Source organism: Solanum dulcamara, chromosome 3 (assembly GCF_947179165.1).
Source record: "Solanum dulcamara chromosome 3, daSolDulc1.2, whole genome shotgun sequence".
In the NCBI taxonomy this organism is placed as follows: Eukaryota; Viridiplantae; Streptophyta; class Magnoliopsida; order Solanales; family Solanaceae; genus Solanum; species Solanum dulcamara.
Genome location: NC_077239.1, coordinates 7,287,270 through 7,311,117, shown reverse-complemented (window position 1 = coordinate 7,311,117; position 23,848 = coordinate 7,287,270). Strand labels below are relative to the sequence as shown.

Genomic DNA, 23,848 nt, shown 5'->3' with positions numbered 1-23,848 from the left:
GATGATGATGTGAATGATGATGTTTGATGATGATGTGAATGATGATGTTTGATGATGATGTGAATGATGATGTTTGATGATGATGTGAATGATGGTTATTTAAAGTATGTAGAATGATAGATGAAGAGGTATGTTGATGACGATGTTTGAGGTGAAATGGATTGGAGTCTAATGTGACTACATGATGTGTGATTTGGATGAATTGGTTTGATTGGAGTCATATGAGTATAAATGATTGTTTGAGAAGGAGTTTTAAATAAATGGTTTGTGAACATTTTTGCAAAAACTATTTATACACTATTTTGAATTTAAAGAATGATTATTTTCATCTATGATTTAAAAAGAGTTTAAGCATGAATTGAGTTTGAGAAGTCTCTTAATTATCATTTTGAACGTGAGTATTTTGAATATAAATGAGTTGAGCATTTTTACATAAAAATGTCTATTTTGAGTTTGAGTTGAGGAGTTAAAATTATGTTTTAAATGCATCTAATATTTTCTGCATTCATTGATTTGAGATTGTATCAATTTTAAAGAGAAGAGTTTGATGATTGAGATGAGTTGATTTGAAAGAAGGTCCAATGAAGCCAGATTTGATTGAGTTTTAAAAAGAGTCCAATGAGACTAAATGAGTTGATTTGAAAGAGTCCAATGAGACTAAATGAGTATTTTAAGTATTTTACTCACTTGATAGATATGAGCATATTGATTCTTGGGAGGAGTATTGAGCACCGAATTGGGTAAGAGTATAGTCCATACTCAAATCCCATTAGCTACGTAGCCAACGTAGGAAGAGATTGTATTGTGTCGGATGTTTCCCTATTTCATTGTCCTGAAATGATAGGACTTGATTGATTAATGGATCCATGATTATTTGATTTTTTCATACCCTTGCAAAGTATGAACGGATGTGGCAACAACGTCGGCTTGTTGTACTATCACTTGCTCATATGGTGATGGTTGCCGGTTAGAGAAACTCCCAAATTGAGTGGATTGTGCATGATTTAATTGGTTTGATTGAGATTGTTGATGATTGAGTTGGATTGTATAACATTAATAAGTTCTAATTTGCATATTTATTGAGTTGAGTCCTTTGACTTGATTGTTTAGTTGATTATTAAGTTGATTGTATATGATTGGATTGGATTAGATGATATGTGATTGGATTGTACATGATTGGATTGGATTAGATTAGATGATATGTGATTGGATTGGATTGAATTAGACGATATGTGATTAGATTGGATTAGATGATTTGTGACTTGATTGGATAGAATTGTATGTGATTGGATTGGATTTGATGGTATGTGATTGGATTGGATTGGATCAGATGATATATGATTGGATTGAGCCGATTGTATATGATTGAATTGGATCGGATGATATATGATTGGATTGGATCGAATTGCATATGATTGGATTGGATCGAATTATAAATTATTTGACTGAAATGTATGGTACATGATTGGATGGTATATGATTGGTCTCTGTTTAAACCATATTCTTACTTTAGACTTATGACACCTTGAGTGAGTTTCTCTTATCTTTTTGATTTGAGATATTTGAACCGATATTATTCTATCTTGACGTATATTTCATTCTGCCATATTACATACTCATACATTCCATGTACTAACGTCCATTTGGACCTGCATCATTTTATGATGCAATAACAAGTTTAAGAGATCGTCAATAGGCGCACCATTGAGGATCCATTTACACTCAGCTTATTGGTGAGTCCTCCCCTACATTCAGAGGGAACCACTTATGTTATTCTTGCATTGAGTTTAGTCCTCTTCATTCTGATTTGAGGTAGCCATGAACATGTTATTGGCACCAATTAGATAGTAGTGATAGAGGCTTCATAGACTAGATAGTGATGGGTCGATTGAGTATTTTTATTTCCTTGAATTGTTCTTGTCAAACTATTTAACGACATAGATTGGAGTTCGATTTGTTGGCCCATGACCTTTATTATTTGAGTTAGATTGATGATTTGAGTTGCCCACTAAATTATTTCTTTATTTTAAACTTTCCGCTGATTGATTGATATGAATGGATGTGTGATTGGATCAAGTGGTTCGCTTGGGGACCAGAAATGGTCTTCGAGTGCCGGCCACGTCTAGGGTACCCTTCTGGGGCGTGACATAAAAGGTTTATAAAGCACAGGGCAAGGAAAAGCTCTGCAAGGAAGCCAGAAAGCAGGAAGAGGAAAACAAAAGTAGAGAAAGTGAAGGAAGAAAAGAAACAAACTAAAAGGAAAAGGGAAATATCCCCTGAGCAGTCTTCAGAAAGAAGGAAACCTCTCTAAATATTGAAGAAATGGATATTGATGATTTGTTTGCAGCATATGATCCTGAACCTGAAAAGGGACCAGGTTCAAGCAGTAAAATAATGAAGGTTGAGAAGGAGTTGTCCAAAGAAGAAAGAGTCGAAATTCTAAGAACTTAAAAGGTTTTGAATGGAAGGATTTTTAACACTGATATACTAGATAAGCTAGGAATGTGCAAATTGGTTGATGCTGTGGAGATTCAAGATTTATCACATTTGTTCAGAGATCATGTTCATGTGTTACATGAACAACAGGTTCGTGACTTTTATTATAATGCTGAGTTTAGAGATAATAGGTGTTTATACACCAATATTGGAGGATTAGATGTTTATTTGGATGAATTTGTGCTTCGTAAAATCCTGAATGTAAAAACTAAAGGGATCAGATCCTTTATAGGGATAGGGTGTTCTAAGAAATTTGTTCAGCAGTGTGGGAAACTCTAAAAATTAAACACATCAGGCATTCCTAAGAATTTTCTCAAATGAGGGTATCAACTGTATTTTGAATTTATGAACAAGGTAATGCTTCCAAGATCAGAGAAAAGAAAAGTGGCATCTTCTTCTAACTTCTTTATCATGGAAGCCTTGAGCAAGTTTGACACTATCAACTTACCAGCCATCATTTTGGACCATATGCATAAGATTATCTCTGCCAAGGATGGTAAGCATGGAATGGGGTATAGATATTTCCTCACTAAAGTGTTCAATCATTTTAGAGTTCCTCTTGGTGCTGGTGTAAGATGAACTGTTAAGCAATCATGTTTCATGAACACTTTGGTTGAGTACGATTGTGTTGAGGGAAAAACTAGGCAAATAAGCAGGATATCTGAATTTTTGTTCGAGTAGGGAGAATTAAAGCATGATTTTGAAGATATGACAGCACTCTTAAGTTTTAAAGATGCTGAGATTGTGAGTATTAAGGCACAACTAGTTACAGCACACTCAGATGGACCAGGTTCATCTGAGTTCAAGCACTCAAAGAAGAAAATATTCGCCTTGCAGCACAAATCCTCAGTCTTAAAAGACAAATTGCTTCTACATCATGAAATTCATGCTGAGCAGATATCCCTTCTCCTCAAATCCCTCACCCAGAAACCCCCATCCACCTAGTGTCATCCTCCTTTATCATTTCTCTTTCTTGAACTGATCAGAATGGTTTACTTTTCAGTTAGTTTATAATGTTTTGAATATTTTCCTTTAGCTCTGATTAATGAATGTTTCTATTTCTCCAGTTAATCTCCTGGTTCATTACTTATTAGCTTGTGCTTGTGTTGCCCTTGGTGGCTCTGACTTTTCTAAAATAATGCATGCTTGGTGTTTAGTTTACTGTTGTCCTTTTTAATAATGTCAAAAGGCAAAATATTATAAGTTGATGATAGAAGAGTTTGGTGAAAGGTTGTTCTTGTTACCCAGATATTGATTAAAGGGGGAATATATCTAGCTCTGGTCTTAGATGATAAAGTAAGAATGTTGTAAAGGAGTTTGCCATCATCAAAAAGGGGGAAATTGATAATACTCAATATTAGTTGGTTTTGATGATTTCACAAACTCAGCGAACAGGAAAAGGACCTGGTCCTTTTGAGGACACTTTGCTGGTAACGACAGTAGACAAACAGTACAAAATAGATCCTGCCAAGTCTGTAGGTCTGTGTGTATGCGGCCGAGTTCCTGTGTAGAGGGCCTGTTGTCTAACAAATACAAATCATCAATGCAATGTATATCACTAATATATACATTCTTTACAACATTTCTCACTTGCCTTTTTGGAATTAGTGAAAAGAAAAATTCATTAAAGCTTATGCTCTCAAGAAATCTGAAATTTTCTCTTGAAGAAGATCAAGGACCTGATAGTTATGAGTTGTTTTGTTCTTGTTTTAGAGTTGTAATTTCTTGGTCTTAATATTTGAAGGTCTACTCCTAATCTATAAAGAAAGCTAGACCGGATCATTGTGTTTGTTTTTTATTGTTCATCTTGTTGAAGTAACTATAGCTAGTTATGGAGACCTCTTGAAGCTTAAATTAGCTAGGAATCTAGTGATTTGGAAAGCAGTAGAGCTATTGCTTCAGATCTGTAATAGAGTTGATACTAGGAGAGAAGAGAAATTGTGAGTGCAATTCCTAGATTACAAGAGTTGTAATCTGAATCTTTGGCTAAGTTGTTTTAGTAAAGATTGAGCAGAAATCCTATGTGGCAAGTCGCGGTTTCTCCCTTAAGCAAGGAGTTTCCAAGTAAAAGCTTGAGTCTGATTTTATTGTTCTATTCTTTAAATTTCTGTACTGATTTCTGATAAGGGACCAGACACCAACTGTTCTAGTGGAAGCATACATTCTAACAACAACCTTGTTTTCAATCATATTATTCAAGGCCCTACCACTAAAAATGTATCTAATTGTGAATGTTAGAATATGAAAGGTATGTAGAAAATAATATTGTAAAGACAAATAACACCAGCCTAACCCCAGCTAATACAATGAATATTAGCAAAACCCAGTTTGCATATACTGTACTTATGGTGGCAACCAGCTGTGCAACAACAAAAGAAGCTAGCAGAAGGGGACCAGGTCGTTCTACATAAGAGCAACTCCTTGACCTAGTTACGAAAATGAGTTTATAACTAACGATGTTGACTTGAAGATATAGGGAAGGATTGAGCTCGTGTATATTATCTCTAATCGATCTTACACCAAATGTGTCACTAAAGAAATTTGACTGGTGAGCAGCTTAAAAAAAGATAACGCTCATCACGGCTAGGTATGTTCCAAGAATTATTCCAGTGGCAAATATTTCTCTTAGTTTCCATGAGTTAGGCATAGGTGACAGTTTCACCTTGTCTTTAGATATGGTCATGATGGTTCCATCATTGAGAATGGCCATGATAAGAACCATGAAGGGTGAGAAATTAAACTTCTATATTACTGCAATAAGCATGAATCCTAGCACGATTCGGATGGTTATAGAAATAGCATACATGGTATAATTCTTCATCCTTTGGAAAATAGCTCGACTAGTCAAAATGACACTCACTATCATACTTAATCCTGGCTCCGTGAGAACTATGTCTGATGCACTACGGGCAGTATCAGTAGCAATAGCCACAGCTATGCCAATATTTTCTTTCTTTAGGACAGGGGTGTCATTCACACCATCTCTTGTCACACCACAAATGTACGTTCTTTCATAGAGCTTCCTCACAATCTCATGTTTGTGCTCTGGAAAAAAACTGGCAAAGCCATCAGCCATCTCAATGAGTTCATCCACAGGGTGGTTAACAGTAGTATTTTCATCCTTGTGCATCCCAGGAGGGAGGAAGAAGGATACATGTTTGTTCCTATGCCAAGTCTACGACTAGTCTCTTTAGCTACGACAAGCTGATCGCCAATCATCATTTTTACATTGACACCAAGGACTAGGTCATGCATAATTGTCTCTGCACTATCATGCCTTGGAGGATCAGGTTGGTTGTTGGTTTGAAAATGGAAGAAAAAAAGGAAGTAAAAAATCTGGGCTATCCCACATCAAGGAGATAGCATATGAAAATAGTTTTTTTAGCTATTTAAGGAGCTTAGCTCCATTGTTTGTATCTACACAAAAAAAACACCAAATACCAAAATGTATAAATTACATGGTATTGTATTTTTTTTTACCATTGAGGGATTTAGGGATGGTATCTCTTGGGTATAGTATTTTAGGTATTGGGGTGTGTGTGAGAAATATTGTGTATTATATGGTTGTAACAATTTTCCGTAAAGTGAATAATTTTTCATTATATCTTGTGTTATTTTTATTCTCTTTAATTTCTCTGTTATTATTTTTTGCTTGAAGGCGGTTCAGAAGGGATGGGAATTAGTCTGTGTATACCACTATCACATACCGTATCCGGCCCGCTGGAGGACTCGGTGTTACAAACATATCATCTATCATGATAGGTATATATATGCCATTAACGTTGTGGGATGTACAATCCGATCCCTGTATATACAAAGTACATGCCGAGGAACGACGGCCCGACCCATATATCATATAATAATACCGAGGAACGACGGCCCGATCCGTATATTGTATAACAATCTGAGGTACGACGCCCCGATCCATATAATGCATAATAATGCCGAGGTAGGATGGCCCGATCCGTATAATGCATAATCTCTCGTGGAACGTACGACCCAATCCTTACATAGCAAAATGTGCCGAGGTACGTCCGGCCCGATCCATATATATATCATAATGCATATACGTGCATGCAAAACTCTGTAACATATCAAATATCCCTCAACCATTATCGTAAAGTATGCCCAAGAACCCCCAGGTTTAGGAGCTTACACATCCAATCACTATTCAGCCTATAGAAGTCTCGAGGGTCGTAGTTTAACTACTTTAAGGCCCTTAGCATGTAGGAGTGAACTCGAATTATGAATCATGAACCATGTTCAGAGCTCATGAATAGAGTCGCCCCAAGCTTCATACACATATCACTTGTCACTTAGATCTGACACATGCCCAAAAGAAAGAACAGATAGGCTTTACATATTTATACCAAAACATGCCAAAAGAAGGAATAGCTTTACATACTTATGCCAAAAACATGCCAAAAGAAAGCTTCACATACCTTATCTGAATTATTCCTTATCCTGCTTGCCTCGCTGTTCTTTGAACCTATTCAACATGAAAGTATTATGAATATCAACCCCTTTTACTTTCCAGCACCCTAGGTTACATCTTAGTATTAATGGAATCTATTTCCTTGGTCGTTTTCCCGACTAGTTCTGTTATTTGCTAAGGCGTCGACGAAAATTGGGAAACACCTCCCCTATAATATGCCCTATCCAAATTTCCAATTAGGTCCCTACGACCTACAGCCAACCCACAACAACAACCTCTAGCAATTCACACCAACAATATACAACATAAACTCTAAACGACTTATTCAAAAATACGGTAGGACAATAGGGCATCTAGCCTTTATTTTGTAACGCCTTTCATTATACGCAACGAGGGGTCATGTGGCTACAACCAGAAGCATACACACCCCTTTCTGAACGCATTTATTCCCTGCAACAATACATTACACCCCTGCAGCAACAACTTACAAGAACGACACTTTATCTCAACGATAATTCACTTCTAGCGACTCCAATTTAGTTTATTTCGGGCGTCAAACATATTTATCATATTTTCACATTTCCAGCCACTTACACAATGTATAATACCCTCTATAAAAACACCATAAACTCCAATTTAAAAGGAAAGGCCTTACCTTGCGTTAAACTTGTCAAACTCGCCAAAACTATCCAAAATGTGAAATCTGGACAGCCCACTGTCTTATGTTGTCGCTTAGTTTCGGAGAGGTAATTGAGGGAAACAGTATTTGTGGACTCAATGAAAGTTATATACATGTGTATCAAGGTCATAAAAAATTTTGAATTACCCCTACAGCAATTTTGTACGAAAATATATGACCAAAATACTCACAGTTGTCCGTGTAGGATTTCCAAAACATAATCTGGGCAGCAGCTCCCCCATGCTTCACCACCATTGTTCGAGCAGAGAAAAGCAAAACTGGGTTGTAGAGTCTAAATGAAAGTTATAGCCCTATGAAATATGTTTCGAAAACATCTTGAATCACTTAAAACGAAGCCTTACACAAGGAGTTATTCTCGTTTTACTAACAACAGTTTAATTCAAAAACGGGTCTGTCTCCTAGAGTTTTCTCTTTAAGCTTCTCTTAATTTTCCAAGTGTAGAACTGAAAATATGGTTCCGTAGGCCTCGTAATATACATATATACACCTCCACGTAGTTGAGGAAAACCTTAGATAATTAATTGACGGAGGAAAAGTGAAGAGCTCACCTTTAATTCTTTTAAACCATGGCTGCCTCCTTCCCTTCTTCTTCTCCACATTTTTCTCTCTATGTTTTGGGCTGATTTTGGATAAATAATGACTTAAGAGTCATTAGCATACATATGTATGGTTTCTTAGGAAGTGCCCCTTATTGGGCCACGAATCCATACCTAGACTCCAAGGCTGCCATGTGGCGGTGTAGGACCCACCTCAAGTAGGTGTGTCACCTACTTAGTCAAAGTAGGTGCATCACCTGCTTGATTCCGAGTATGTGCTACGCCTCCTTCCGCCTCTCCCGTGGGTTCATAATCTCGTCTTACTTTAGGAGCCCATGTAATCCTTGCTAAGTAAGCTCAACATGTACTCCAGTGGCTTAGTTATGTAAGTCGTCCAAGTTGGTAGCTTACATAAGTAAATCGAGTCCTACGCCTTGTTTTTTTGGCCTCCAATTCATTTCAAATCCTTATAGACCTATTTCCAACCTTCACTCTTAAGGGGCGTCACGTCCTCCCTTCCTTAGAGTTATTTAATCATGTTATAGATAATCTGGGTCACGGGATATCTTTCAAGAAGCTTAAGAAGACGTTCCGAAGCATAAAGGTACGGGGTATAACAGGGTACTTTTTCATTGTTATTGTCCATTTATTAGTACTGTTAAGCATATCGGGACAAGATTTGAGAAGTTTGGTTAGAGAATCAGTTTTGGAGTTGGTTGCATGAGAAAATAAAGTCAAAGTTGATTAAAAATTATCCGCGAGTATTGTCAAAATATGGCATGCATTAGTTAAGAGATGTTGAAGCTTCAGTAGTGGTTCTCGAACTATGACGGTTGTGATTTATGACATGTATGATTGCAGTGGGGATGTAGCTTTGGGATTTTTGTGGTTCTCTGTTAACGCAAGAAGGGATCAAAAGAGGTGGTCAAAGATTCAAGTCTTTGATTATGGCAAATTCAGTTTCAAAACAACCGTATTAACATTGTGATTTTATTTTTAATAGAGTGGTAGTGTTCTGAGGCCATACGAAAGGAAAAAGCTCCGGATAATTGATTTGGAGCACGCACGATCAACCTAAAGGTAGGCTACAACTTCTCTCTCCTTAGATTAAGCATGAATATGTAACTGTATGTTGATTTGGGTGAATTTGGGGGTGGGTTATTAGCTGAATGTTTAGCTTCTTAGAATTCACGTGTTATTCCTTTTTGAGTTTTTTGGAAATCGATAGCATCTTGGTTACTTTATGACCTTAGTCCATACTTAGACTAGTGTTTGCCATAGACTTGCATAATATAGAGCTATTAGTCCTTAGAATATCTTCGACGTCGCTTAAGACGGCTTAGTGTCATGCCCCGAAAGGGTACCCTAGACGTGACCGACACTCGAGGACCATTGCTGGTCCCCAAGCGAATCACTTGGTCCAATCACACATCCATTCACTATCAATCAATCAGCAGAAAGTTTAAAATAACGAAATAATTTGGCGGGCAATCCAAATCAACGATCTAACTCAAGAAAGAAAGGTCATGGGACAACAAATCAAACTCTAATCTTTGTCATTAAAATAGTTTGACAAGACTAATTCAAGGAAAGAAAATACTCAATCGACCCATCACTATCTAGTCTATGAAGCCTCTATCACTACTATCTAATTGGTGTCAATGACATGTTCATGGCTACCTTAAATTAGAATGAAAAGGACTAAACTCAATGCAAGAATAACATAAGTGGTGTCCTCCGAATGTAGGGGAGGACTAACCAATAAGCTGAGTGTAAATGGATCCTCAATGGTATTCCTATTGACGATCTCTTAAACCTATCCCTGTATCATGAAATGATGCAGGTCCAAATGGATGTCAGTACATGGAATGTATGAGTATGTAATATGACAGAATGAAAAATATCTCAAGGAAGAATAATGTTGGTTCAAATATCTCAAATCAGAAAGAGAAGAGAGACTCGATCAACGTGTCATAAGTCTAAAGTAAGAATACATTTTTAGACAAATACCAATCATATACCATACAATCCAATCCAATCATCTACAAGACAGTTCAATCAAATCATTTACAATTTGATCCCATCTAATCATGTACAATCTGATCCAATCCAATCCTATATCATCCGATTTAATCCAATCATATCACATATCCAATCTGATCCAATCCAATCCTATATCATCCGATTTAATCCAATCATATCACATATCCAATCCAATCCAATCACATACCATTAACTCTAATTCAATCACATATTATCTAATCCAATCCAATCACATATCCAACCTAATCCAATCACATACCCAATCCAATCCAATCCAATCATATGCAATCAACTCAATTCAATAGATATGCAAATTAAAATTATGCAATGTTTTACAATTCAATCAATCATCTACAATCACAATCAAACCAATCATATCAAGCACAATCTATTCAATTGGGAGTTTCTCTAACCGACAACTATCATCATATGAGCGAGTGATAGTACAACAAGCTGACGTTGTTGCCACATCCGTTCATAACTTCCCAGGGTAAGAACTAATCAACAATCATGGATCCATAACCAATCAAGTCCTATCATGTCAGGACAATAATTTAGGAAGCATCCGACTTTAACGGTTCAATCCTCTTCTACGTTTGGCGAAGTAGTTTATTGGTTCGTGTATGGACTATACTCTTACCCAATTTGGTGCTCGATACTCCACCCAAGACTCAATATGCTCATATTTAATAAGTGAGTAAAATACTCAAAGTACTCATTTAGTTTCATTGGACTCTTTCAAATCAACTCATTTAGTCTCATTGGACTCTTTTCAAAACTCAAATCAAATCTGGCCTCATTGGACCTTCTTTCAAATTGACACATCTCAAATCATCAAACTCTTCTCTTTAAAATTGAACTGATTCTCAAAAATCAACATTTTAAAGTAAAAATGCTCAACTTATTTATACTCAAAATACTCATGTTCAAAAATGAGAATTTAAGAGACTTTTTCAAACTCAATTTATGCTTCAACTCTTTTTAAATCAAAGATGAAAATAATCACTCTTTAAACTCAAAATAGTGTATAAATAGTTTATGCAAACATATTCACAAATCATTTACTTAAAACTCCTTCTCAAAAGATCATTTATTTTCAAAATGTTCATAAGACTCCGATCAAATCAAATTATGCAAATCACATATCACATAATCACATTAGACTCCAATCCACTTCACCTGAAGCATCATCATCAACATACCTCTTCATCAATCATTCTACATATGTTTAAAGATAACCATCACTCACATCATCATCAAACATCACCATTTACATCATCATCAAACATCATTATTCATATCATTGTCAAACATCATCATTTACATCATTATCAAACATCTTGCTCCAAAATTCTTATTTAATTTTATATTCCATTTATAGAAACAATAGTGACATTCTAGCTCTACCAATGTTTCATTTTTTTTACGCCATTCACATTCATAACTATTCCAATTCTCATATAACTCAAAATCAATTTCATCAAACTCATGTAAAAGAATACCTCATTTCACTATGAAAATAATATTATTTTTATTATACACAAACAAAACCATCAATCTCATCCTCAAGATAAATTATGACCAAAAAGAAATCTCATCTTGGGTTTATGTGAATGAATACATGAATCTATACTCTCAACAAAGCCAACTCAAGAACATGATTAACATATTTTAGTAATATTCTATAGTTTAGGAAATTTCAAGAAAACCTTCATAGAAGGTTCAAATTTTTCACAACTTCTATCCAACACATCTATGGGCATATGGAAGAACTCAATCCATATTTTAGGTTAGCCTTACATACTTGGAAATGACAAACATCCCACCGAAAACCAAAGACATGACTTGAAGATCTTGAATCCTTGAGCTTTTGAGAGGATTTCTTGTTGGAGATGTTCGGAAGAGAAGAGGGATGAAGATTAGGGTATTTGGGAGGTGAGGGGACTGAAAAATGATCCCAAAATGTTCCCAGTGAGGGTTTATATAATTAGGGAAAAGTCCAATTTGCCCTTCCTCCAAAACTTGGAAAACTGGGCAAAAACTCTCCTGGCGCTATAGTGGCGCGCCGCGCCACTGCAGCGCCAAGTCAAAATAGGCTTAAAAACCCTGCAACCAAATAGTGGCGCATCGCGCCAAGGACCAAACTACTGAGGTTGTTTTCTGGCGCGTCGCGCCCTTGCAGTGTCAAGCCTAAATTTTCTGGGTTTAGAGTTCAGGCCTGAAATTCCTGCAGTACTAGTCTGTAGAAAAAGGGTCATAACCTTTGACTCCGAACTCCAAAAATTGCAATCTTGGTGGCGTTGGAAACAAGACTCAAAGAACTTTAATTTTGTAGTTCGTGGGCCGCCCAGTTCATTATATTCAAGGAGATATGGTCGTTGGAAGTTTACCCTTATACGAACTCATTTGGAAACTTAGTTGAGACTAATTCTTTAGACTCGACTTGGTGTTAGAGATGTCTTATGACCCTAAACCGCACTTAATACCCTTCAAATACTTAGGAATTAATCCTAACTTATATATAAAATTACAAATCTTTCGATCGAGTCCATACACACGTGAAGAAATGTTTGAGTCTTTGCAAAACAAAAATCAGGGTGTTACATTATCTCCCTTTGGGATCATTCGTCCTCGAAGGAAGATCAAGCAAAGCTGGACTCGAGGAATGAATAACAATCGTGACTCAATCAAATCAACCAATCAACCAATCGAGAAATTTAGACAATCAACTATCCCCTCTCAAGAATAAGCAAATCAATTTAAGTCAAGAGTAGGGACATTTCCTTCATCATTCTCATCATTAGGAACGAATGGAACATCGAAACTCTACCAACTGAATCATTCAAAGATCTACATCATCAACCGTCGAACTCCAATTCATGAGTGACATTCCCAATCCCCTTCACAATTTTGTAAGGCCAATATATCAGTGCCCAACCTTCCCTTTCTTTCCAAGCCTCATAACACCCTTCACATACATCCAATCATTCCCCCAAAATATTCATTAACCCACTACCATCACTTTCATAGTTACAACCATAAACTCAAGCTTATCACTCTAACCACCTCAACCACATCTAAGAATTCTCGAGCTTACTTTAACCCTTCTACCTCCATTATTGCATAAGCTTTTACCCAGAGGCATACTAACATACTCTTGCCTATATATTGCATGTCACCGGGTCTCATCTCGTTCCTCTTCCACACCTCTATCCTTAACTAGATGCGTACAGTCACAACTATTACAATCGGGAAACACTCACTCTCCCCCATCTACTCTCACTCAACTCCGTCTACTATCATTTTGGTCAACTCATCACTATCGAAAACTCAAGACTTACTTTGGTTCATTACCCTATCATCTCCCCCTTAGCTCAAAGGCATCAACTAAATGATACTAACTAGTCACCCAAAGCAACTCATAAATTTAGAGCCCATACAACTCTATACTATCTCAAACACACCTCTTAAGTCGCTTCTTACCAAATGACTTAGCCTTAATTCACTATTTACATCTGAGGGTCGCATACCCCTCCATTCATTACACATACTCCTCACAAGCTAATATCTTAATCTCTTGTATATGTCATGTCAAGCCTACTAAATCAAATCTTAAAACTAGCACTATCACAATCATTCATTACACCTCATTACTCACCCTATAGGTACTTCACTCTAATTGTAGGCCTTAATCAACCACCATTCTCACTATTTGAGTTTTACTTCTCTAACTCCCTCTTTCTAACTCTACAATAATTCTACCAACCATAGCTTACCATGCCTCAAATCACATTCCATTGGATGGCGACACTAATCATTTAGAGACATAACCTCCCTCTCAAAGATAATATTTGAATCAAGATTTAGAGATGAGATTATGGGATACATCTTGCTCTAGATCAAAAAGCACGATTCATTTGAATGAGAGTACATTCTTCCAAATCAATAGAGTTAAACACATTAATTGGCTCCTCTCAAGCCTTGTGCAGTCTCTTCACTTTCTCAAGACTTTATCTTAACTCATCAACAAAAATCTCAGATTTAATGTTCTAACTACCTTGAGTATGAGGGGTAGTCGAATGAATTTGAGCAATACACAATTAGAAGGGAACATTCATAGAGTTAAACTCTATTGCACGAACTCAGAATATGAAAGAAGGGAAACAATTCTTAATGTCCTATAGCTTCCTAATTATAAGTGTGGTGCACAACACACCCATAAGGGAGACTCTACTAGACATGACTTCATAAACTCCCTAGGACTCTTGAACTCTATGTTCTGATACCAAGTTTGTCACGCCCCGAGAGGGTACCCTAGACATGACCGACACTCGAAGACCATTGCTGGTCCCCAACCGAACCACTTTGTCCAATCACACATCCATTCACTATCAATCAATTAGGAGAAAGTTTAAAATAACGAAATAATTTGGCGGGCAATCCAAATAAACAATCTAACTCAAGAAAGAAAGGTCATGGGACAACAAATCAAACTCTAATCTTTGTCATTAAAATATCCAATCATGTACAATACAGTTCAATCAAATCATTTACAATTCAATCCCATCCAATCATGTACAATCCGATCCAATCATATATCATCCGATTCAATCCAATCATATCACGTATCCAATCCAATCCAATCATATACCATCAACTCTAATTCTATCATATATTATCTAATCCAATCCAATCACATATCCAACCCAATCCAATCACATACCCAATCCAATCCAATCCAATCATATGCAATCAACTCAATTCAATAGATATGCAAATCAAAATTATGCAATGTTTTACAATTCAATCAATCATCTACAATCACAATCAAACCAATCATATCAAGCACAATCTATTCAATTGGGAGTTTCTCTAACCGACAACTATCATCATATGAGCGAGTGATAGTACAACAAGCTGACGTTGTTGCCACATCCGTTCATAACTTCCCAGGGTAAGAACTAATCAACAATCATGGATCCATAACCAATCAAGTCCTATCATGTCAGGACAATAATTTAGGAAGCATCCGACTTTAACGGTTCAATCCTCTCTTACGTTTGGCGAAGTAGTTTATTGGTTCGTGTATGGACTATACTCTTACCCAATTTGGTGCTCGATACTCCACCCAAGACTCAATATGCTCATATTTAATAAGTGAGTAAAATACTCAAAGTACTCATTTAGTTTCATTGGACTCTTTCAAATCAACTCATTTAGTCTCATTGGACTCTTTTCAAAACTCAAATCAAATCTGGCCTCATTGGACCTTCTTTCAAATTGACACATCTCAAATCATCAAACTCTTCTCTTTAAAATTGAACTGATTCTCAAAAATCAACATTTTAAAGTAAAAATGCTCAACTTATTTATACTCAAAATACTCATGTTCAAAAATGAGAATTTAAGAGATTTTTTCAAACTCAATTTATGCTTAAACTATTTTTAAATCAAAGATGAAAATAATCACTCTTTAAACTCAAAATAGTGTATAAATAGTTTATGCAAAAATATTCACAGATCATTTACTTAAAACTCCTTCTCAAAAGATCATTTATTCTCAAAATGTTCATAAGACTCCGATCAAATCAAATTATGCAAATCACATATCACATAATCACATTAGACTCCAATCCACTTCACCTCAAGCATCATCATCAACATACCTCTTCATCAATCATTCTACATATGTTTAAAGATAACCATCACTCACATTATCATCAAAAATCACCATTTACATCATCATCAAACATCATTATACACATCATTGTCAAACATCATTATTCACATCATTATCAAACATCTTGCTCTAAAATTCTTGTTTAATTCTATATTCTATTTATAGAAACAAAAGTGACATTCTAGTTGTACCAATGTTTCATTTCTTTTTACGCCATTCACATTCATAACTATTTCAATTCTCATATAACTTAAAATCAATTTTATCAAACTCATGTAAAAGAATACTGTCACGCCCCGGGAGGGTACCCTAGGCGTGGCCGGCACTCGAAGGCCATTTCTGACCTCCGAACGAACCACCTGGTCCAGTCACACATTCATTCAATCACATTCTCTTAGCGGAAACTCAATTAATGAAATACTATTCATTTATGGGGCCGAAGGCCAAACATTTGCAACCCAACAAGATAATAAAATAAGACTCCTCAAAATTAACAGTTCGACCTCCCCACACTCTAGTCTATGAAGCCTCTATCCAAGTCTAGAAGGTGCCAATGACAAACCCATGGCTACCAATAATCAAAATAAAAGAAATGACAACAAAACTGTACAAGAAGGCTCAATATCCTCCGGGAACTAGGAGGACTCACCAACTAGCTGGAAGTGTATGCGGATCTTCAACGGAGCGCCGGTTGATGATCTCTAGTATCAACAAATCATGGATCCAATCCAACCAGGTCCTATAATGTCAGGACAAATCTCTCGGGGAAGCATCCGACTTTAACGGTTCCATCCCCCTTACGTTTGGCGACGCAGTTATTGGGATCGAGTATGGACTATACTTTTGCCTAATTCGATGCTCGATACTCCTCCCTAGACTCAATGCTCATAAAACCCCGTCCAATCAATTCAATCAAATCACATCGACAAGTTTCATTACAACCTTGTCAACTCATCAACTCTATCACAATCAAATCTCTTCTAATCATACTATCCGATCAATCTCAATCATATCTTCAAAAAAAATTTAAATGCACATATATAGCAACATCTAGGTATAATCAATCATTTCCTCCATCCATATGAGAAATCCTTGAGACTCGTCACAATTTCAAGACTTTAAATTTACATTTTATAATAAGCAACATTTTTAACAAAGTAACATCCTTTATCAAAATCTACATAGTCAAGAAGATCAATAGAACATATTTAACAACTCATTTTCATCAACTCATACTCACATAACGGCTCATTTTGGGAAACTTCTTAATTCAACAACATCAATACATATAGAACCAAATAAATAGGGGACAAAACTCATTTAAACTCAGACCATACCAAGGAACTTCCATTTTCATGAACATCTAACCTCAAAGCAAGAATAGGGCACATAGGTGAACTCAACCCATGTTTTGGATAGCCTTACATACCTTAGTGAAGACTCGAAGAAACCCTTGTGGTTGGGTCTTCAATGGAAACTCAAACCTTGAAGCTCTTGGAACTCTTCTTGTTGGAGAAGGATTTGGAGAGGAAGAAGAAGAGAGAGAGAGAGAAGAGGTTTCTAGGGCTTTTAGAGAGAGAGTGGGGGCTGAAGAAATGATCCCAAAATAGTCTAGGGTGATACATATATAATTTGGGGCAATTACCAAATTGCCCCTTCTCAAAAGTTCTGAAAAATAGGCAAAAATGCACCTGGCGCGATAGTGGCGCATCACGCCATTGCAGCGCCAGGCTGAAATATGCCTAAAACCTGCATACCTCATAGTGGCGCGCCGTGCCAGAGACCAAACTACTGAGGCATGTTTCTGGCGCGATAGTGGCGCGTCGCGCCCTTACAGCGCAAAGGCCATTGTTCTGAGTTCTGGGAATTTGGCCTGAAAAACCCTGCACAACTTTTAGTGGCGCGCCGTGACAGAGCCCAAACTACTGAGGCATATTCCTGGTGCGATAGTGGCGTGTCGCGCCACTGCGGTGCCAAGCCCAGTTTTCCAGCAATTGCAACCCAGGCTTGAAAACTCTGTTGTGCTAGTTCATCTTAGGATCGTCATACCTTTCTACTCCGATCTCCAAAAGTTTCATTCTTGGTGGCGTTGGAAAGAAGACTCAACGACCTTTGATTTGATGGGTCATGGGCCACCCAGATTGTCGTCTTTCAAAAGATAGGGTCGTTAGAAGTCGACCCCTTATGCGAACTCCTACCCAAACTTAGCCACGACGAATCTTTTGGATTTAATTTGATCCTAGGGGTCCTTCATGACCCCACCTTACCTCTAACGCTGCTCAAACTCTCAAAGACTCATTTCGACTCATGCATACGCTCCTCAATACTCGATTTCGACCCTACCCGTATACAAGAAGGGTTTGATTTTTAGGGAAAAATATTTGAAGGGTGTTACAAATACCTCATTTCACTATGAAAATAATATTGTTTGTATTATACATAAAAAAAAACATCAATCTCATCCTCAAGATAAATTATGACCAAAAAGAAATCTCATCTTGGGTTTATGTGAATGAATACATGAATCTATACTCTCAACAAAGCCAACTCAAGAACATGATTAACATATTTTAGTAATATTCTATAGTTTAGGAAATTTCAAGAAAACCTTCATAGAAGGTTCAAATTTTTCACAACTTCTATCCAACACATCTATGGGCATATGGAAGAACTCAATCCATATTTTAGGTTAGCCTTACATACTTGGAAATGACAAACATCCCACCGAAAACCAAAGACATGACTTGAAGATCTTGAATCCTTGAGCTTTTGAGAGGATTTCTTGTTGGAGATGTTCGGAAGAGAAGAGGGATGAAGATTAGGGTATTTGGGAGGTGAGGGGACTGAAAAATGATCCCAAAATGTTCCCAGTGAGGGTTTATATAATTAGGGAAAAGTCCAATTTGCCCTTCCTCCAAAACTTGGAAAATTGGGCAAAAACTCTCCTGGCGCTATAGTGGCGCGCCGCGCCACTGCAGCGCCAAGTCAAAATAGGCTTAAAAACCCTGCAACCAAATAGTGGCGCATCGCTCCAAGGACCAAACTACTGAGGTTGTTTTCTGGTGCTATAGTGGCGCGTCGCGCCCTTGCAGCGCCAAGCCTAAAAATTCTGGGTTTAGAGTCCAGGCCTAAAATTCCTGTAGTACTAGTTTGTAGGAAAAAGGTCATAACTTTTGACTCCAAACTCCAAAAATTGCAATCTTGGTTGCGTTGGAAAGAAGACTCAAAGACCTTTAATTTGGTAGGTCGTGGGCTGCCCAGTTCTCATATTCAAGAAGATATGGTCATTGGAAGTTGACCCTTATACGAACTCATTCATAAACTTAGTCGAGACTAATTCTTTAGACTCGACTTGGTGTTAGAGATGTCTTATGACCCTAAACCACATATAATACCCTTAAAATGCTTAGGAATTAATCCTAACTCATATATAAAATTACAAGTCCTTCTGTTCAAGTCCACACACACGTGAAGAAATGTTCGCGTCTTTGCGAAAAAAATTCCAGGGTGTTACACTTAGCTCCTTGTAGATTGATATAGCAGACTTGAGTCTAATAGTCTGAGTCTTAGGTAGGCAGTAACCCAACTCTTGAGACCTTTTATCCATAATTCCCTCCATTCATCGGCTCTTAATGTACCACATCCTTGTTTGGAGGATATTCATCGATTCAGGTTGGATTTGGTTTAGGCTTGGAGTGATTTGTGATGGCACTCGGTTTAGGGTTCTTCTCTTGATCTTTGTTTGGCCGGTAAGCGTAAATCTAGCTGACTTGTCTCTATTCGCGGTTCAAGTCCCTGATTTACTCTATTGGGTTACAGTTAAATTTCATGCCTCGGTATCTTCAGCTTTGGATAGATTCCTTGGCTACCTTCAGCCTTAGTTCGAATCCTTGGCCATCTTCAACCTTGGTTAGAGTCCTCAACTATCTTCAGCCTTGGTTATACTCCTCAGATATCTTCAGTCTTGGTTAGAGTCCTTGGCCATCTTCAGCCTTGGTTAGAGTCCTTGGCCATCTACAACCTTGATTAGAGTCCTTGACTATCCTCAGCCTTGGTTAGAGTCCTTGGATACCTTCAGCCTCGGTTAAAATCCTAGGCTCCTTCTTCGCTTTGGTTCAAGTCCTTAGCTCTTATTTCACTGTGATTGGAGTCTCGGGCACTCATTTGATTCGATTCAAGTCCGTGAAAGGTTGTGGTAATCTTGGAAGTGCCTTCAGGTTCTTTTTGTGGATCTTAACTCTTTTGTGCATTTTTTGGGGTTCTGGGGTCCGTTTGGGTTTTAGTGAAGTTTGAATTAAATCCTGTAGGGGTACAGGTCATGTTTTTTACACCTTTTGAGCGGGTTGTTTTCCACATAAAAATATTGTATTTTTTACTTATTGTTCTTATTGCTTCATTGAAACATGTTAGACAACTTGTTTCACTCATAGGCTAATCTAGAGTAAATCACGTAAACCACTAGGTTGTGTGTAGTATCAACCTTAATTCGTGAGGTGGTAGGTTCTGCCACATTTCTCTTTGGAAGTTCTAGACTCTCCAAAATGTATTGAAACATTCATTCAGTATGGCGTCCTCCTTGCCTTTCTCAAAAATGTTTGCACCTCAGAAACGTTTTGGTGAATAAGTACTAGGTCCAACAACATGTGGTTACTTACTAGTGTTAATATAGAACTAACTGAATTATTGCACCTGAAGCACGGATTGGAGAACCAATTTGATGGCCAACTATTTTTTTATGTGTCACCATAGTCCAATTTTTGTTATTTTTATGGATATTCTTTTCCCCAATTGACCTAGTTGTAACACCATTGTTTCCACTAATTAGCCTGCTGCCCAGAATGCCTAGTTGCATTCTCGTTGCTGCCACAGAGAGCTTACCTATCTGAGTACAATAACAAGAAGCATATCCCATAGATTTTAAGGATACATAAAATATTATGCTAAATTGAGATACAATAATAATTAAGTCTCACAAATATTCAATCCCATATATAAGTTATAATCAGTCAACCAAAAGGTTATGTAATGGCAGGATGAATGGGTTAGATACTAAACAAAACAATAATCCCAAGTCAAAAATTACCAAAATTCTATAATCTAATTCTGACCATTAGTTCTGAATGAAAATAAACCAACAATCCCAGTCATACCAAATAAAACAGTCTTCAAAAAAGTGAAAGATGCCAATTTTCACTTGGGAAAAAATTGTCCCTGGATAGAGCACTTATGAGAGTTGTCACTGATTGTCTTGATAACATTGGATCATCATTTTGAGGATTCGTCAGTTATTTCTGGAAACTGGACATTTGATGTCGCTGCCACCTGCATATGTAGATTTAAGGTGAAATCTAGAGGAGATTATGGATGTGACGAAATATATTTTCTTGAAAAACAAGTCAGTATTGAGTTAACAAAAAGATGTCTTCATAAAAACTTTTTTATCAAAAGGAGAAATGATATATATATATATATATATATATATATATATATATATATATATATATATTAATCATCAAACTAGATAGAAGCACTAACCTGATCATCAGGGTAAACTTGATCAAACTCATTGCCTTGTTCATTAGGTAGGCTAGCATTCGGATTTCCATGATTCTTGAAGGGATAGACCATATTATTGAAATTGAAATACACATCACAATTTTCTTTCTCATTTGAATTCTTCCTTCAATATCACTCTCATATGATGCAGTGCTTGGATCAAACATGTTTGGTTCACCAATATGTTGCTGAAAATTTGAATTTTCAGCTCCCAATCCATTAATAGTCACATTTCTAACATAAGCATCAGACATATTTGCGCTACTTGAATATGTTGCCACATTGTCCAAATTGACATTCAAGTTATAATTACTAGTTGTTGCATTTCCAATATCTGAATCAGACATTATTCCACTACCTGAATATATTGCTCCTTAGGCCACATTAAGATCCAAGTTGTAATCACTTTGAGTATGATTATGCCCACTATTAAGTGCAAGGCCAGACCTATAATTACTGTTCTCAGTTATTGGGCCTTGTAGTCCTTATGAATTCAGCATTCCAAATAATGGTCCATGTTGTTGTTGTATCCTACCAACAGCATTATTTTGCGCCAACAAAAATGGGTTATTGAATGGATTGCATACATCGAGGTAGTGGGATTGAATCGGAAGTTGTGGACGGTAGAATTGTTGTTGAATTGAACTCTCTCCTCGAACAAAAAATTTGTTTGTATTAAGAGTTGGAAAGGTAAACTTTGGGCTTCTTTGGGTTTGATCTGTGTTACGCTGTAGATTTGGTACATATTTTTGAAGACGAGGCATTGTCCCAAATTTTTTAAAGCTACTTTTTGGTACATGAAACTCACTTGAGGATCCCTTACCTGATGGGTGACGCCATTTCTGATTTTATAAGAAAAAGATAAAAAAAAAAAAGAGTTAGAAAATGTATATATTTATCATCTAAACTCATTGTTATTTAGGTGTGTATCAAACGACCGAACTCATTTATAATAGAAAATATTTCAGGTGTTTGGCAATTGGTGAACAATTAAAATCTTTTGAAACAATATGAATTAAAGATTGATAACAATATTATCCTATTGAATGACAAAATTATAGAAATTAACAATGAATTATTAGCTTCTATCACTAAACATGTAACAAATTCAATCGCTAAATTTCTTTAATGAGAGAGTGTTTTGATAATACTTTTGAATAAAAAAGATTGATAATAATGTAAAAATACTTTCTAGCGAAAGTAAAATGAAATTAGATATTTCATTATGCTTTTGATATAAAATTAAAATTAAGATAGTTGCAGAAAAATAACGTCACATAAAAGTGTTTGATAAAAAAAATCTTTCCAAGCAAAGTATTTTCTAGTAACCAAGTACGAGAAAATAACTTGTAATGACCTGTTAGGTCATTTTGAGAACTAGTCTTCTTCCCTTCATAAAAGACTCATTCCGTACATTTAAATTGTAAATTTTAGACTATTCGATAACTTCATTTAATTATTGATGGGTGATTTTAAATAATTAATTAGATTGATGGGCTAAAGTGTTAATTTATCTAATACTTATACCACTTTTCTTATATTTAATAAAATAGGTTAGTAGGGTTTGTTATTTTAGTACATAATTAATAAGAAAAAGAAGGAAATAAAAAAAAATAATAATAAAATAATATATATATATATATATAATCTGATGGCAAATGCCATCAAATGTAAACAAGACGCCGCCGACGAAAAGGAAAACAAATTGGAAAAAAAATACGGAGGAAGAAAGAAAAATAAAGGAGAAGAGAAAAATAGGGATTTTCATTTTAAAGCATCAAGGTAATTATTCTCATCCTTTCCATTAAATTTTCATGTGATTATGAACATATTTTTAGGATATATTGGTGGAGAAACAATGCTGAAATAAGAAAATATGACCCTAGAGTTCTTCATATACAATCTTGATTTGGGGGTCGAATAACGATCCGTTTTAACTGAAATTTGACATGTGAGTTTATTTTATCATGAGTGAATATAATCGGAAAGAAAATTTCATATTTGACTTCAATGACATAGAATGAGTTGGTTCCCGAATTTTGATATGTTGAGATAGATAGTTAAATATTAAGTATATTATATTTTATGAATTCTATTAAATTTATTATATTGGGGAAATTAGAACCTAACTGTAGGCTTAAAATTTGGAAACATGAGAGTTGACATGTTATTTGACATCAACATTAGGAACTTGATTATAGATTTGGGTAGATTTTGGGTCTAGGCTAGACATATAATAATATGGGTGTTGTTAGTTTCGAAATCTTATTGTGGTTATTGATTTGATTAGATTATACTTATTTGGAGGCCCAACGAAAAGAGAAGGCTCAAGTACCAGAGTAATTGCTTGATTAATTAAGGCAAGTGAATTTCTAAACCTCAGTTTAAGCTTATAGATGCTT

General features: G+C 36.2%; 1 pseudogene; it reads right to left on the bottom strand.

Moving 5' to 3' along the window:
- Positions 1-3,880: 3,880 nt before the first annotated feature.
- LOC129883413 (ATPase 9, plasma membrane-type-like) lies at positions 3,881-21,793 on the bottom strand (annotated as a pseudogene).
- Between the last annotated feature and the right edge of the window lie 2,055 nt (positions 21,794-23,848).